Source organism: Fistularia commersonii, chromosome 2 (assembly GCF_037954325.1).
Source record: "Fistularia commersonii isolate RoL2024-O1a breed Wild chromosome 2, RoL_Fcom_v1.0, whole genome shotgun sequence".
NCBI classification, from domain to species: Eukaryota; Metazoa; Chordata; class Actinopteri; order Syngnathiformes; family Fistulariidae; genus Fistularia; species Fistularia commersonii.
Genome location: NC_141285.1, coordinates 302,595 through 316,356, shown reverse-complemented (window position 1 = coordinate 316,356; position 13,762 = coordinate 302,595). Strand labels below are relative to the sequence as shown.

The window sequence follows — 13,762 nt, the reverse complement described above, 5'->3', positions numbered from 1 at the left end:
TGTGTTTACAAGAGCAACCGGAGAGGCAGGGGAACATGAGAGAGAGGATGGCTGGGGGGGAGGACGCTTTCGGTGGGGTTTTTGGATCCAGATATTTTCAGGACTGACATTCCTCCGGGTTATTCCTGGATCTGCATCCGCAGGGACGAGGGGAGGGAGGCGGGGGTCTCAAGATGGAAGGCGACCACGCAAGCTTTACTCTTTGTAATGCGAAAGGTCAAGCGAGCTGAAAGGAAAGTATAAAAGGAGGCGCTGCCTGAAACGTGCAGATAGCAGCCGGCGCCGCGTTTTAGATACCTAAGCGCGGAAAAATAAATAAAGCATTATTTCCGGCAGACCAGAAAACAGAAACGTAACCATCGGTCACGCACGAAAAAGTCGAACGCGACCGATTAGCGACGCGCCGTCTCTTCGCCGACGACGCCCCGCTAAACCTTCAAGGACTATTTTTACCCGGCGAATTGTTTACCGCGGCGTAAAACGTGTGAAAATGGAACGGTGAATCAGCGTAAATCCATGTGAGCCGTGTTGAGGAAATGACTAATTGGGGCGACGCCCATGATTGTGCGCGCCGGCATGCCACGCTAGCTCCGTTTCCTGCCACATCCCAGCGGCGGCCCTTACGTAAGAGCGGAGGACAGGTGCTAGCAATACTTAGACGGCATTAAGCCCAGGAGAGGAGAAGCTCGGCATACATGATATCACTGCAGTCAAGCAGCTTCCCTCTCAGTGTGTGTGTGTGTGTGTGTGTGTGTGTGTGTGTGTGTGTTTACGACTTGTACGCTTTTGTTTCATGTCGTGCCCGATGCTTGTCGCACGTAAAGCTGTTGCTATTAAGGGCCCTCATCAGGCGCCAGTTCGTGCGCTATTTCCGACGGCCGTTCCACCGAGGCTCCCAAAGTGCCTTTGGATGAAGGTGCTCCGCGGTAAATCGAGCCGCGGCCAACAGGATGTGATGCCGGGCCGAGAACGCCGCCGGAATCTCGCCTCCATGTTTGCTTTCAGAGGTTGAACGTGCAGCGAGGGGGGGGGGGGGGGGGGGGGCGTCACCACTGCGACCGGGACGGAAAACCGGCTTCTGTCAGAATATTATTGTAAAGTTAACCCGGGCAACGCCGCCTCGCCCAGTCGCCCGTGCAATTTTGCAAATAAAATGATAAATTGCGCTACATTTTTCCATCATTCCATGTTTTTCTGTCACGTGGCGCTTGATGTTTGATGCTATGATGTTTTCTCACCATATTTGACCGTTAACTCTTATCATTTTAGTGCTGACCATTAAATCTAGTGCCAATGACTGAGTTGGTGCGAGGCATCGTTCACTGATTTTTTCAGTACCTCATGTCAGCCCTTCACCGTCCGTACGGCTTATTACATTACATTACATTACATTACATTACATTTGGCAGACGCTTTTATCCAAAGCCACTTACAATAGAGGACATAAACACTGCAAATACACTTGCAAATACAAGATGCACAGGAAATATACAGAACAGTAAGCTGGGGTTAGTGATTTATTTTATTTTTATTTTTTTTACAAAGCCATACACAAACGTACACACACACTGCATAGCCTAACTAGCTGCCAACCTGATCTGGGGCATCAGCGCAGTAAAAAGTCCTGAAAGAGAAAAGTTTTGACCTGTTTCTTGAAGGTTGAGAGAGATGATGCTCGTCTTGTTGCTTCCGGAAGTTTGTTCCACCACTGAGGTAGTAGAACTGAGAACAGTTTTGCCTGAGATCGCTTAGAGCGAGCAGAAGGTCCTGCTAGTAGGTTTGTATCAGAGGAACGCAGCTCTCTGCCGGGAACATGAGGTCTTATCACTTCGTTCAGATATGCTAGACCTGTTCCTGAGGTGGTTAGAGGTCTTATCCTGCAGTCGGGTTGCTGTCGCCCACCGACACGCCATCGCAACCCCGCATGGACACCTGCAAGCACTCACTCTGTCGGTCACACTTCCTGTCAAGAAAAATCAACCATCTTAAACAGACAAACAGCCAGTCGCTCTTTCATTTGCACACTGATTAGAAGAGAATAGAATAGAAATGTAAAATGTGTCTTTAATTGTCCCATAATGGGGAAATTTCACGTTGCCCAGCAGGAAGTGGACAGTGCAGTCTAGGTAGGAGGTATGTTATACATGAGATAATGGCCGTTTTCAATAACACACAATGGGAAAATGAAAATCTAAACAATATAGTAACAAATTAGCAGCCGCTTAGGGGTGAAAGAATGAATGAATGAATGAATGAATGAATGAATGAATGAAGTCTGTGGACGGCAGAGATGGTTGTTAGCCGAAGAGCCGGATAGCAGTTCCAGAGGAAGAAGGTGAACAAGCAGCCATTCGTTTCCTGGTTCGTGGGTCCAATGGATGCAAAGACGTTCCCTCTTTCATTCACGCATCATGCAGACAAACCAGCGTTCACGCTCTCATTCACACGAGTCACATGAAGACTTGCGTCCGTTCGCATGTCGAGGCGCGAGTATAGTATATTGGCCCCCCGCCGCTCAGATAAGACCGGGAATAAACATCCCGTGCTTCCTTGGAGTCACGGCCTCCAGGGCGTGCGGAGGGAAGGACGCAAATAAAAAAGCGAGTGGACCGGCCCTGTCAGCGCACTCTGAAATGACTCCCCGAGCGACCGCAAGTGGGAAAAAATAACAGGAAGAGAGAGAATAATGTCTGGGAGTGAAGAGATCCGCCGCCCGGCTGCACGGCGTGTTGTTTTTTAGACGTCGCAGCGCGTCTTGGAGGCCGGTGAGCCCCGGGAAGGACGCCGCCGCCGCCGCCGCGTTAACTCAATTTATAGCGCCTTGAGTTTTTTTTTCTTCTCCTCAGCGTTACCATCTGGGTTGCGCTAAATTCCCGGAACACCTAATTCATCTTCATCCTTTTTTTTTTTTTTTTTCCGGTTCCCGCTGTTTTTCATTTATGAATGTGCAAAGTAAACCGATTCCAGCCCGCGGCGAGTCCGAGGACGGGCTGGCGGGCTGGCGGGCGGCCGGTCCGTCCGTCCGCCAGCCTCGCGGGGGTGAGACGAGGATTCAGTTTGACATTTCGCCGACCGGATTTGTCATTAGTCATTTTCCTCACCTCGGCGCGACCGACATAACAACATGTTTAGTGAGCGACTTACCGGTAATTGATTTTGTCGGACAGCTCGGCCGTTCCCCGTGAGCCCGCCGTCGGAAAAGGTCAGAGGAGGGGTTTTGTTTTCCACGAACGCTCTGTTTTACGGGGACGGACGGGTTCCGGCCATCTGCTCGGCGTGCTTTGGATGAGCTTTCAAGCAAATAATCCAGAAAAGAAGCTTTTCTGGACCCGACAACCCGGCCGTCCTTTCGATAATTCCTTCCGCCCAGCGTCCGTTCTGAATGGACGTTGATGTTCCCCGGAGATCTTCACCTCCTCAATTCTCCAAGTGCGCTAAAGGAGGCTTGACAGATAGTTAGCTGATAAATACGCACCCTTTTAAAAATATCATACTCAACATGGAGCCCCACAGCTGCCTCCTCCGGACGGGGATTTGATTTACTCGTGCTAGTTTCTTTAGCATCTGGAGCTGATGTTAGCACGCTAGTGCCACATCTCGCTATTGTGCGTTGGTGGTTCATCTCATTACACTTCCTGAACCATGCTTTGACGCAGGGGCTCAGGCTAACGCTGGGGTTTGGGGGAAGTTTTACCAACGTAAATACACGTATTTGTTTATTCCCGTGATTATCTTGATGTGTTTGTTCTACGGTTCGCATTGACGAGGCGATACTTTTGGCCAATAGGTCGCTCTGCATCACCTGCGTCACATGAAGAAGTATTTTAAATGAAACATAAAACATTCACATCTCAATGCAGGAGCTATGTTTTACACCGTCTGTTTAGAATCTACATTGAAAAGTACTTAAAATGTGATCTCCGGTTGTTTTCCTCTTCCTCCAGATGCACCCATTTTTCCCACAGACTCCACATGATTTTGGTTATATTCATTTGGAGGAGCGATAAAGGAGCTATTAGGCTTCATTGAAATTTGAATTCAATCTAATCTTTACAAAAATAGTGTCCTGGTGCATGAGAATGGTGCTCTGGCATGTCCTAGTGGTGATAAGTGGTTACAGCGCATGAGGAAACCGGCTCCCGCTGCGCCTCATCCGGAAATACCCATGGATCGGGTGGAAGTTGAGTCGGTCGCTTCCCGTCTCCCTGAGGACGACACGTTTTGCAAAAAATGAACAAGAAGACGTCCTTGAGCGAGTTTTAGTGACGGTTTACAAGTTTATTCAACTTTAAACACTCATGAAAAGCCCTTATCCCTTGTACGTCAGCCATTATTACAAGTTTTTACCTTTTCTAATTTAGGCTCTGAGGTCCCCCACATCCGTGTTGCATTTTAGGAACTCAAGTTGCGTGTTTAACGGCGTGGGATGTGACTGATATGCGTGTTTGTACTTTTGGTTCAGGCGTTAATGTTCTCCCTGTCTCTCTGCTTTGTCTTGCAGGACCTCCAGTAAGTAAACTCGTCTCCTGGTGACTCGCATGGGGTAAAGGACGCCGCCTTTTTGCATTTTTACAGATGAACATCACGCCGATCCCTCGCCTCTCGTCAAGACGGCGTCCTTGTAGAAACCGTTTCTGTAGTTCTAGTTCTTTTACGGCGAAGGGTCGGCGGGTGACGCTTTCAGGGGCGGGCGGTTTTACTGGGATCCAAGGACGGGACTCGGCCGTACAAATGATAAAGGAGGGGTGAAGTCAACCCACGGTAGACCTGAAGATCCGGCGCTCTTCCAACAAACCCGAAGCCCGCCGCTTCGTCATTCGCGCAACTGACAATTTTTGAAATCGCCGGCCAAACCCGAGAGACGGTTCTCGCGGGAGACGACGGCGGGGGATCTTTTCCTCTGTCATCGGGCGCCATCTTGCCGGTGCGATCCCAGCCGCCCGTCGTTTATCTCGCCGCCTACCGAGAAAAATAGCGGTACCATGCAAGAGGGTGAAAACCGAAAGCTAAAGGTAGCAATTCCAGCTTAGCAATATGAGCGCATTCATGGAAACCAGCTGTTGGACAAACTCTTATTTACTCAAGTAAGAATGGCTGTTGTAAAGACAAAGTTCAAATTCCATGAAATAAGTACAGTTTCCACTCAGACATGTGGCAGATATTAAATGCATTGTCAAAATAGCGAGGGATTGGCGCTTATTTCCGTTCACCGCCGTTTCAAAACATTTTGGGAGTTGATCTGTCAGGACCGTCTCTTCTCCGCCGTCACAACCCAGACTTCCTTCCAATCCGTCATTCAACAAACGATCCCGCGCGCCCGTCGGATTCTTGGATTCGATCGTCGGCGTCCCGAGTTCAGCGGGTCCACGTCGAAGCCTCGCCCCCCCGAGCGTCCCGGAGCGACGCTTACCGCTCGCTCATAAATAGCACCGGCGCTCGAGTCGAGGTTAATGTCGCATAAAGCCATGGCGTGATTGAACGTCGTATTTTTCGCGCTTCCCTCTTGATATTTTTACATGCGCGCTCTGGTAGCAGTTTTACTGCGTCCGCTCTGCGTGGACACATTTTCATACCGTTTCCTCTCAGCAGCCCACGCCAGCTGGTGAGAAAAATCCCCGCGTTCGCCGTGATCCTGCAGGATGGAAGGCCGAGAGGCCGCCGTCCCGTTAGCGGCCGCAGGATAGCATTAGCGTCAGACAAAACTCTCACGATCCAAAACGCTCTTGTGGACAGTTTATAGTGTAACTTTTACATTCACAACGTGAAACTAAAATACAGATAAACACTGTCTATGAATAACTTATTCTCTGAATGCTGATCGGATCCAAACAGTCATAAAAATACTTTGTAGTTAAAAGTTAGTTATAGTATTTTTGGTCGTTGTGCTGAACGCCACGTGGAGAAAGAGGTGGTTTATTGTAACAGTCATGGAGGTTGTTTGGTATCTTTTTTTAAAACTTTCATTTTTTCTTTACATGATTTCTATTTAGCACTTAATTCTATTTTTCCCTTTTCTTTTTTTACATTTTTAAAAACATTTTCTCACAAGTGAACCCTCTGGAGGTGCTTTGTAGAAGCAGCTCCTCACACCAAACAACACCTTCCGCTGTATTTTGCCCTCAAGACTCAATTTAGACCTTTGTCAGAGAAACGATATATTTATTTTGACTCCGGTCTGCTTTGCTTCAGCTCGTGTGTCCGACGGGTTTTAGCCAAACTGCTATCGCGGATCGACGCTTAGCGACCGGAATACCGCCGGCTCCAATCAGAAGCTGTCGATCAGCGGCTAAAACCCCAGAGGCGTAATTTACAAGCCGTGGTTGCAACGCGGGTCCACAGAGCTCCCAGCGAAGAGGCGCCCCTTATTCAAATGAGATTAACATCTAATGTTTCTTCGGTGTTGGGTTTCGGTCCTGAGGTAACGCCGAAGCCGGCCTCTGGGTAAAATAACACAAAAGAGCGAGGTTACAGTAAATCAAATCTTTCTGCTCGACATCCCAACTGGCTTCTTATTGAGTGCTCGTCCGCTCGGGGGACCGTTCGTCCTGCCTACGATGGCCAAATCCAGCGCTCCCCCTGAATCTCCCCGCCTCCCCCTCGCCGCTTCATTCATTCAGCAGCACTTTGGCCAAATGGAAGCCACATGTTGCGGAGTTTCCGTGTAATTCAAGTGAAGGGTTGCTTCCGGCGGTCGGCAACCCCTGCGCCCCGCAGACGGGCCGGGGGGCCGAGCGCCGAGCGGGTCGCCTCCTCCGCCGGGCGTGTTCGCACTCGACGCCCTCACGGCCGCCCTCTGACCGCCGTCTACCCGAGAAATAGCGCCCGTCCGGACGGCGGCTCCCGGCCCGCCGACCCTCAGCGATCGTGCAGAAACGGGGCTACGGAGACTCCGCTCACCCACAAGAAAATCAGATCCCCACATTCTGGCGAGCGCTTCCTCGCGGCGCGAAGGTTCCCGGTTCAATTCCGACGGGGCGCCTCTCCGAGCGGAGGCCGCCGGGGTTCCTCCGGCTTCTCGGTTTCCTCACAAAGTCCCAAAACAGGCGGGAGGTTCATTGGAGGCTCTGAACCAGTTTGGAACCAGAGACTGACGGTTGGACGTCTCTGCCTGAATGAGTGGATGAACAGTGACGGCCTCGCATCAAATACAAGATCATGCTTTGGAATTGGACTTAAGAAACGATTCATCTCTTTCTAGCCCTTAAAATGACTTCTTATTGTCTCATAGGCAAACAAAACATTCATTTTCAGGTCTTTTTTTAACAGTTAATAATGTTTACAACCTTCAGACGTATTATTCACCATCGGCCGATTCACGCTTGAGAAAGACAGGATCAACCCTGGAAACCTCCGTTTCTGAACGGCCCCGAAATATGCATATTTTATCCATCATCCGTCCATCCGTCCATCCGTCCATCCGTCCATCCGTCCGTCCGTCCGTCCATCCGTCCGTCCGTCCGTCCATCCGTCCGTCCGTCCATCCGTCCGTCCATCCATCCATCTGTCCATCCAGACAACATTGGCTCGTTCACTCATTCGGGCCAGTTTTTCCCAATTTCCCTCCAATGAACCTGCTGCTTGTGTTTGGACAGTGATAGGACACCAGAGATCCCAGAGGATCCCACACAGACACGGGATGAACATGCTAACTGCACGCCTGGAGGTCCGGAGTGCTGACCGCTGTGCCGCCCTGCACATATTCTATTAACTAGATATCATCCACTTGGATTCAATATTGATATTTTAACCAGCACATCTATTTAATAACGCTCCTATGTTTTATCGCAGTGTAAAACCCTGAATGAAGGTTCCACACGCAGTGTTCGTAAAACTAAACTGCATCTAATTGCATCTGCCATGACATCACGCCCTTCAGAAATGTAGCTCTAAAATCCATAAACTTTCCCGGCGATGGAAGCAGAAAGCCTTTGTCCACAAGGTGGTGGCAGCAAACATGAGGACAAGTTGACCAGAGAATTAGGATCCAAACCGCTAATCAGCAGGTTTTAACAAAGTCTGCCTTTGTGAGTTTCAGTCTCAGCCGAGGTAATATGATCTTCCCAGAAGCTGTCGGGAGGAGGACGCTTTGTGATTCTGAGAAATGTTTCCCCGCCTTCAGCGCCCCAGATAACTGGAGTGAACGGATTTGATCGGCGGAGACACACAAACACTCGCGAGTGTTGGTTAAGAAAATAAGTATCTTCGTCCGCAGGGAAGAAGGTGACGTTTTCGAGCGTTAATAATGGCAGCAAAGGCCGGGCGACGGGCAAGGAGATGAGAGCCGGGCTGTCCAGAGCCCAGGAAAATCATTTCCAAAGTCCAGAATTCGGACGTTGGAACGCTACTCAATAAGCACCGCGGTGAAGCTCACCGATGCCGCGTGTCACCCGAGAAGGATCTCGCCAATATCTCGGCCAAACAAGATCACAAAGCGGGTGGCGCACGAGAAGACCAAATGTAACAGCGTCGCCTCTGAGATCAGAAGGCGTCTCCAGCCGCCTGGTCACCAGCTTCAAATGAGATACGTTCGCGTGATCGCGCCGCGCCATCAGCCGCCCGGCGGAAACAAATGGCACCGGACTGTTGCTTCCATGCGATTACTGGTGGTGATCCATGGTCATTCACGGCCGCAGGCCGGTGGAAGTGAAGCTCCGTCGCAGCCTCCTGACCCACCGGGGACCGATGGAGGACGACGCATGGATGGAGGCGCCGTCGGGGCCCGATTCATTGTTTTTAGGATTAATCGGACATCTTAAGTGAAGCGACTTTCCAACGAGACGTCCAGTTGTTCTATTTAATACAATTTTAAGCAACGGCTGCATGTCGGCGCCTTCGATCGAAACAAATAGACGAATAGTTCTGCTAAGAGGCCATTGAAGAGGACCGACTTCCCCTCCACTGGCGCCGGCACATCCACACGCCGGCCTCTGGGAGGAATCCCCGCGTGGAAGCGTTCAAGAAGCCGGTTATCATGTTCCTCGGCGCTCCCGGTTCATTTACTGCTTTCTCGGGGGGGAAATGTCAAGAGTTCCTGTTTGGACTCCCAACCTATTAGCAATGTGACCCAATTTGAAGGAGCGCCGATTCCTGTTCCACTCGCCGTCCTCCTAATAAACAAAACACTTGGCCGCCGCCGACAATGCGCTCCTTAACTTTAGATGCTGGACATTGCAGGGAAACCTTTGTACCGCTGACCTTTGTGTGGATGGAAGTCACTTGGTCTGCTGGCGGTCATATCCGCATGAGGAAGGTAGTCAAGGAGGTCGGGTTCCCATTTGACTTCAGTTTAGTGCTCATTATGAGGCAGCGACTCTCCACGCCGCACTCATTTCACAATCTGGCTTTGGAGACACGCAAGCACGCTCGCCATTGTATCCTTGTCCAAATCTTCTTGTCGAGAAAATGCACCGCGACCTGGACGACTGAGGTTCCAGATGACTCGATGTTAGATTTACCCGGTCGCAACAGTGAACATTAATACTAAAAATACACTAAACTCGGGAATTCTCAACCCGTGAGCACCCAGCAAATGTAGCAGAGTCGTCTTGTTGAAACCAGGGGTGTCAAACTCCGGGCCGGCGGGCCGGGTTCAGTCCAGCTCGCAAAGCTTAAAGACACCAGGTTTCAGGGGGGGAGCGGCAGGTACATTAGCAGCAGCTGCTATGTCATGGCCCGCTTGAGAGTAGATTTCCTCCACGCGGCCCTGAGCTAAAATGCTAAAATGAGTCCGACACCCGCGCTTTAAACGCTTTCCCCCACCGACCCAAGAACGGAGTCTATCAGCTGGAACGTTCACTTTGATATAAAGCAACGACATGCAATGGTTACGTGGCGGCTCCACCTTGGCCAGATGTGTGAATGACGGCGAGAGGTCGCCATCCATCTCTGCTCCCGCTGAGCGCCGGTGGAGGCTCCGGCCGCTACCGTGACCCTGAATGCAGGGTCGGCGGCGAACGGACGAAGAAATGAATCGATTCGTTCTTCTTTTTCTATTCAAACCTCCCGTGGAAATCTAATATGATCCTCGTGGGCGTCGGACCCGCTGGCTTCCATCTGCAAAACACTACCGCCATGTTATCGTCGCTTTATTTGGTTTCTAAACAGCAAAATGAGTGAAATATAGGTTTTGAGGACAAGAAGAAAACTCAAAAGGAAACCCAAGAGTCATAAACGAGGGGAACGATCGGGGTTACGCTCTTTGGTAAATGGAGCATGCTTTCTCCCGAAACGAGTCTTGTGCATGCGGTAAAGTCGACGTGTTGCGATGAAATGGCGTGGACGAGGATTTGAAGCATGTCGCCGCATCAGCGGCGTAACTCTGTTTGCCGCGCTCGGCCGAAAAGGGCCAAAATACATTTTTAATAACAGACAAATGGCTTCATCCCATCGGTCTGTTATTAAACCGGTTCTGGCCGGATCGGCGGCGGCGGCTGCGGTTTCTTTAATGATGTCAACTGTGAAATTTACCCCTATCCTTTTTGTACCATCCTCTTCTCACCCTCCTTTTCAGGGTCCTCCTGGACGAGCGGGCTTTCCGGTAACCGTCTATTTTTTTAACATTTCTCTTTGAGTGTCTTGCATGAGCATGCAGTAATTGCCTCGGCGCTGATCTCTCCGGCTCGACCGAAGGTACCGAATACCAGCGTACTGCCAGGGTCTACTTACAGTTCCCACCTGAGGGCAGGAGACATACTGTGTAACCACGGCGACCGTGTCTCCAGCAAAATACATCGATACACCCATCTTGTGCCGAGGCATTCGTGATGACGAACCCAATCGGACAGAAAAATGGGAAGGGCTTTTGGAGTCGGCGGAGTTCGTTCTGGGTTTAGAAGACGTTAGTGTCCGAGGAGCCGCGGGACCCGGTCCCGGTGCGGAGCTCGTTCCCGGCTGGGACGAAGGGCGGGCCTTTGGGCCGTCAAAGCAAAAGCTCCTCGTAAACACCGTCTTAAAATAGATATTAGGAGAAGCGCGGCGGTCAATAGTACGATTGTTTGTTCGGGCTCATTTTCCAACACAGCCCCGGCAACTACGGTTGCTGTTTCTTCCGACGTGTTCGCGGGACGTCTAGTAATAATGGGGTGTCCTTGCAGGAAACACAAGGTAAAAGCTCAGCCTCCTCACGACGGGAGGCTGTGAAAGGCTGAGAAAGGCGTCCACGCCTGGCCGTGGGATCGGCGTCCAGGCGTGCAGCCCGTCAGCGCCGGCTGATTATTGTGTATCTTCAGGAGACGCGCTGGCCTCCATCCCTTCGGCACTCAGACACGTTTTCGACCGGCGGGTCCAAGTATCGTTTCCGTCGGTCTGGTTGGGAAGCCGAGAAATCAGCGCAGGAGGCCGAGATGCCGCTCGCACGTCGCACTAAAACACCCGCTCATGCTTTCTTTCTGTGCGGTTGGTTTCATTTCTTTGTTTGCATTCAAACCGATGAGGCTCATGGAATCTTGGTTCTGTCTGATTCTGTATGATCCGTTTCCCCTTAACACTCTCCCGATCTCCCTGCTGACCAAACCGTCCCAACGTGTCAAAACCACATGGTTCCAATCACGACAACAGGTGGTCGTCTTGCGTCTGACCTTTTTCCGGGGTTGCCGGTTTCCCCCCCGATCGGTTCCGACAGACCGAGTCGTGAAACGACTCCATAAAAGGGCCTCAAGCCGAGACGGGCCTCGGGTTTTGTTGCTTCTCTGAAGTTTTGCTGACAGTTTGTGTCAAAGCGCAGATGAGATTTGGTCCAGGATTAGTGATTGATTGCACCCATCGAGCAGCAGGAAATGAAATCAGGTGCGGGTTTTGACTGAATGGGGACGAGAGGATGTGGTTTTTGGAGGAAGGTTGTGTAAGAATTGAAAATCAGCGAGCGGTGTGTTTTCCACCGTCCAGGATGTGAACGCACAGGTTTTATTGGCTCCAAAGCTTCTTTGAAGCAGCGGCGGTCCGTCCTGACCGCTCGCTCGCGCACAGATGATCGTCTGCTTTCGCACGGCACAGTTCTGAGGACGGTCCGGATCCGATGGCTCTCCGGGAACGAGCCTCCTCTTCGCAGCTTCGCGTTCCCCCGGGGGGCCGTGAGGGACCGGGGGATTCTTGTCCAAATCTTCTTGTCGCGGCAACCGGATCTGACTGTTTTTCACCGGTGGGGAGTTTCCAGACCTGAGCGTCAGGGTTGCGGGCGGGCCTGGGTTGTAGCGGCTCGTCAGGTGAACGGCAGAAACCGGGTGGGAGGGGATCGTGATGCTAATGCCGGCGTCCTTCATCGCGGAGGAGCGACTTTTTGGGGATTACCTGGATTGGAAGGTGAAAAGGCGAAGCCAAACTTCTCAGAACCTGGCAAACGATGTGGCGTGAAGTCAGAGGCCAATGGTTTCCGGAACAATAACCATGACTTATCAGACAGGCCCTTCGCTGGCTTACCCATTATTTTGGCCAAGACTTTTTTTCACTCCATTTTTGGCGGCTCCGGAGTTGATCCGTGACCAGGCTAGCTTTATTTATTTTCTATAAAATGGCGCTCTGCAGTCTAGAAGGAGTAACTGCTCACGGCTGTGGCTCCTGAGTTCTACCAATCGCTGAGCACCAACCAGAGAAAGACTCAAGAGAAGGAGTTGGACGGGTTCGAGGATCTCATGGCCGACGCTTCCACTGCTGTCCCAACGTTCCTCAGAAGGTTCTGGAGCTGCGAAAAGTTTCTCCGGGGCTAAAGCAGCTAGAGTGACTTTTTTTCCCCTCTCCACACACACACACACACACACACATAAAAGCAAACACCAAATTGTGTCTACTTCATATTGCATATATCCTGTTCTTTATTCCTGGCGCTAAGCAGACGGCGCTCTGGGTGTCGACAGCTGCATGTCTGTGCGAGTCCATCTGCATCTGTGCATCTTTGTGCGTCCAGTGAGAGCCTTTTTTTCATTTTAATAGCAGTCGGCAGTTTTGGGAGCTGCAGGAGGTCCAGTGCGCGGCGGCCGTCAGGTCTCCCCGGCAGAATAAAGTGCAACACATGGTCTGAATGAGGTTTGACAAAACACTCAATTCATCTTAGGGCTATAAAACCCGCCGGAGTCAAGGTTGTATTTTGTGGCCGTAGCAAATAATCACTTTAGGCACTTTGTTAAGTCCCGGGCTCTGGATTAAAACCATTTCTGGCGGTGCCGGATTCTCCCCGAGGCCGCGGTTTAAATGGGTGCCTTGGACGGCGTTCAAAGGGCGGCTGCAGCCTGATAGCATTTAGGGGCTTGAAGAACACGCCGCATGAACATAATGACAGAGATAGCGCCACATGTGAGCCGCCGCGGGCTCAGGAGAGCCCAGAGACTTTGATTAAAACGCGAAAGCATCAGAGTTTGCGTCCACGTCGTCCCGGTTCGACATCTGCCGGCTCTTCGGTGGGCTGGCGGAGGCCCGGCAGACCTCGGCCAGAGAGGAAGGGTCGGGGTCGCGCTCGGGGGGATTTTTTACCCTTCGCGACAGCTCGTCGAAATCCGGCAAAGGGCCGCTCTGTTTTCGCAGGAGTCGAGGGGTTTGCGTCCGTCAAAACCGAATCCCGAAGAGAGCGAGCGGCCCTTCCGATGCGGATGCGGCAGGACGTGCCCATGGCATGATATTTTCTTTTCAAACGTCGCTGTTTTTTTGATGCAAAGAAATTATTATAAGCAACTCAGCGGGTCGGCGTTCCGCGTCCACCTCTATATTTAGAGGTTTTCACTGGCAGCCGGCGCGTTCCCACAGTGGATTTAAAGCGCAACGACAACAGGAAATA

At 51.3% G+C, this 13,762-nt stretch overlaps 1 protein-coding gene across 13 annotated transcripts in view; it reads left to right on the top strand.

Moving 5' to 3' along the window:
* The first annotated feature begins 208 nt into the window (after positions 1-208).
* Positions 209-13,762, top strand: part of col13a1 (collagen, type XIII, alpha 1) — a 64,048-nt gene continuing 50,494 nt past the window's right edge. For all 13 annotated transcript variants that reach the window (XM_086163428.1, XM_086163418.1, XM_086163454.1 and 10 more), the window contains exons 1-3: positions 209-235; positions 4,504-4,543; positions 10,511-10,537. The gene's annotated coding sequence lies outside the window, so the exon portion shown is untranslated. The remainder of the gene's footprint in view (positions 236-4,503; positions 4,544-10,510; positions 10,538-13,762) is intronic.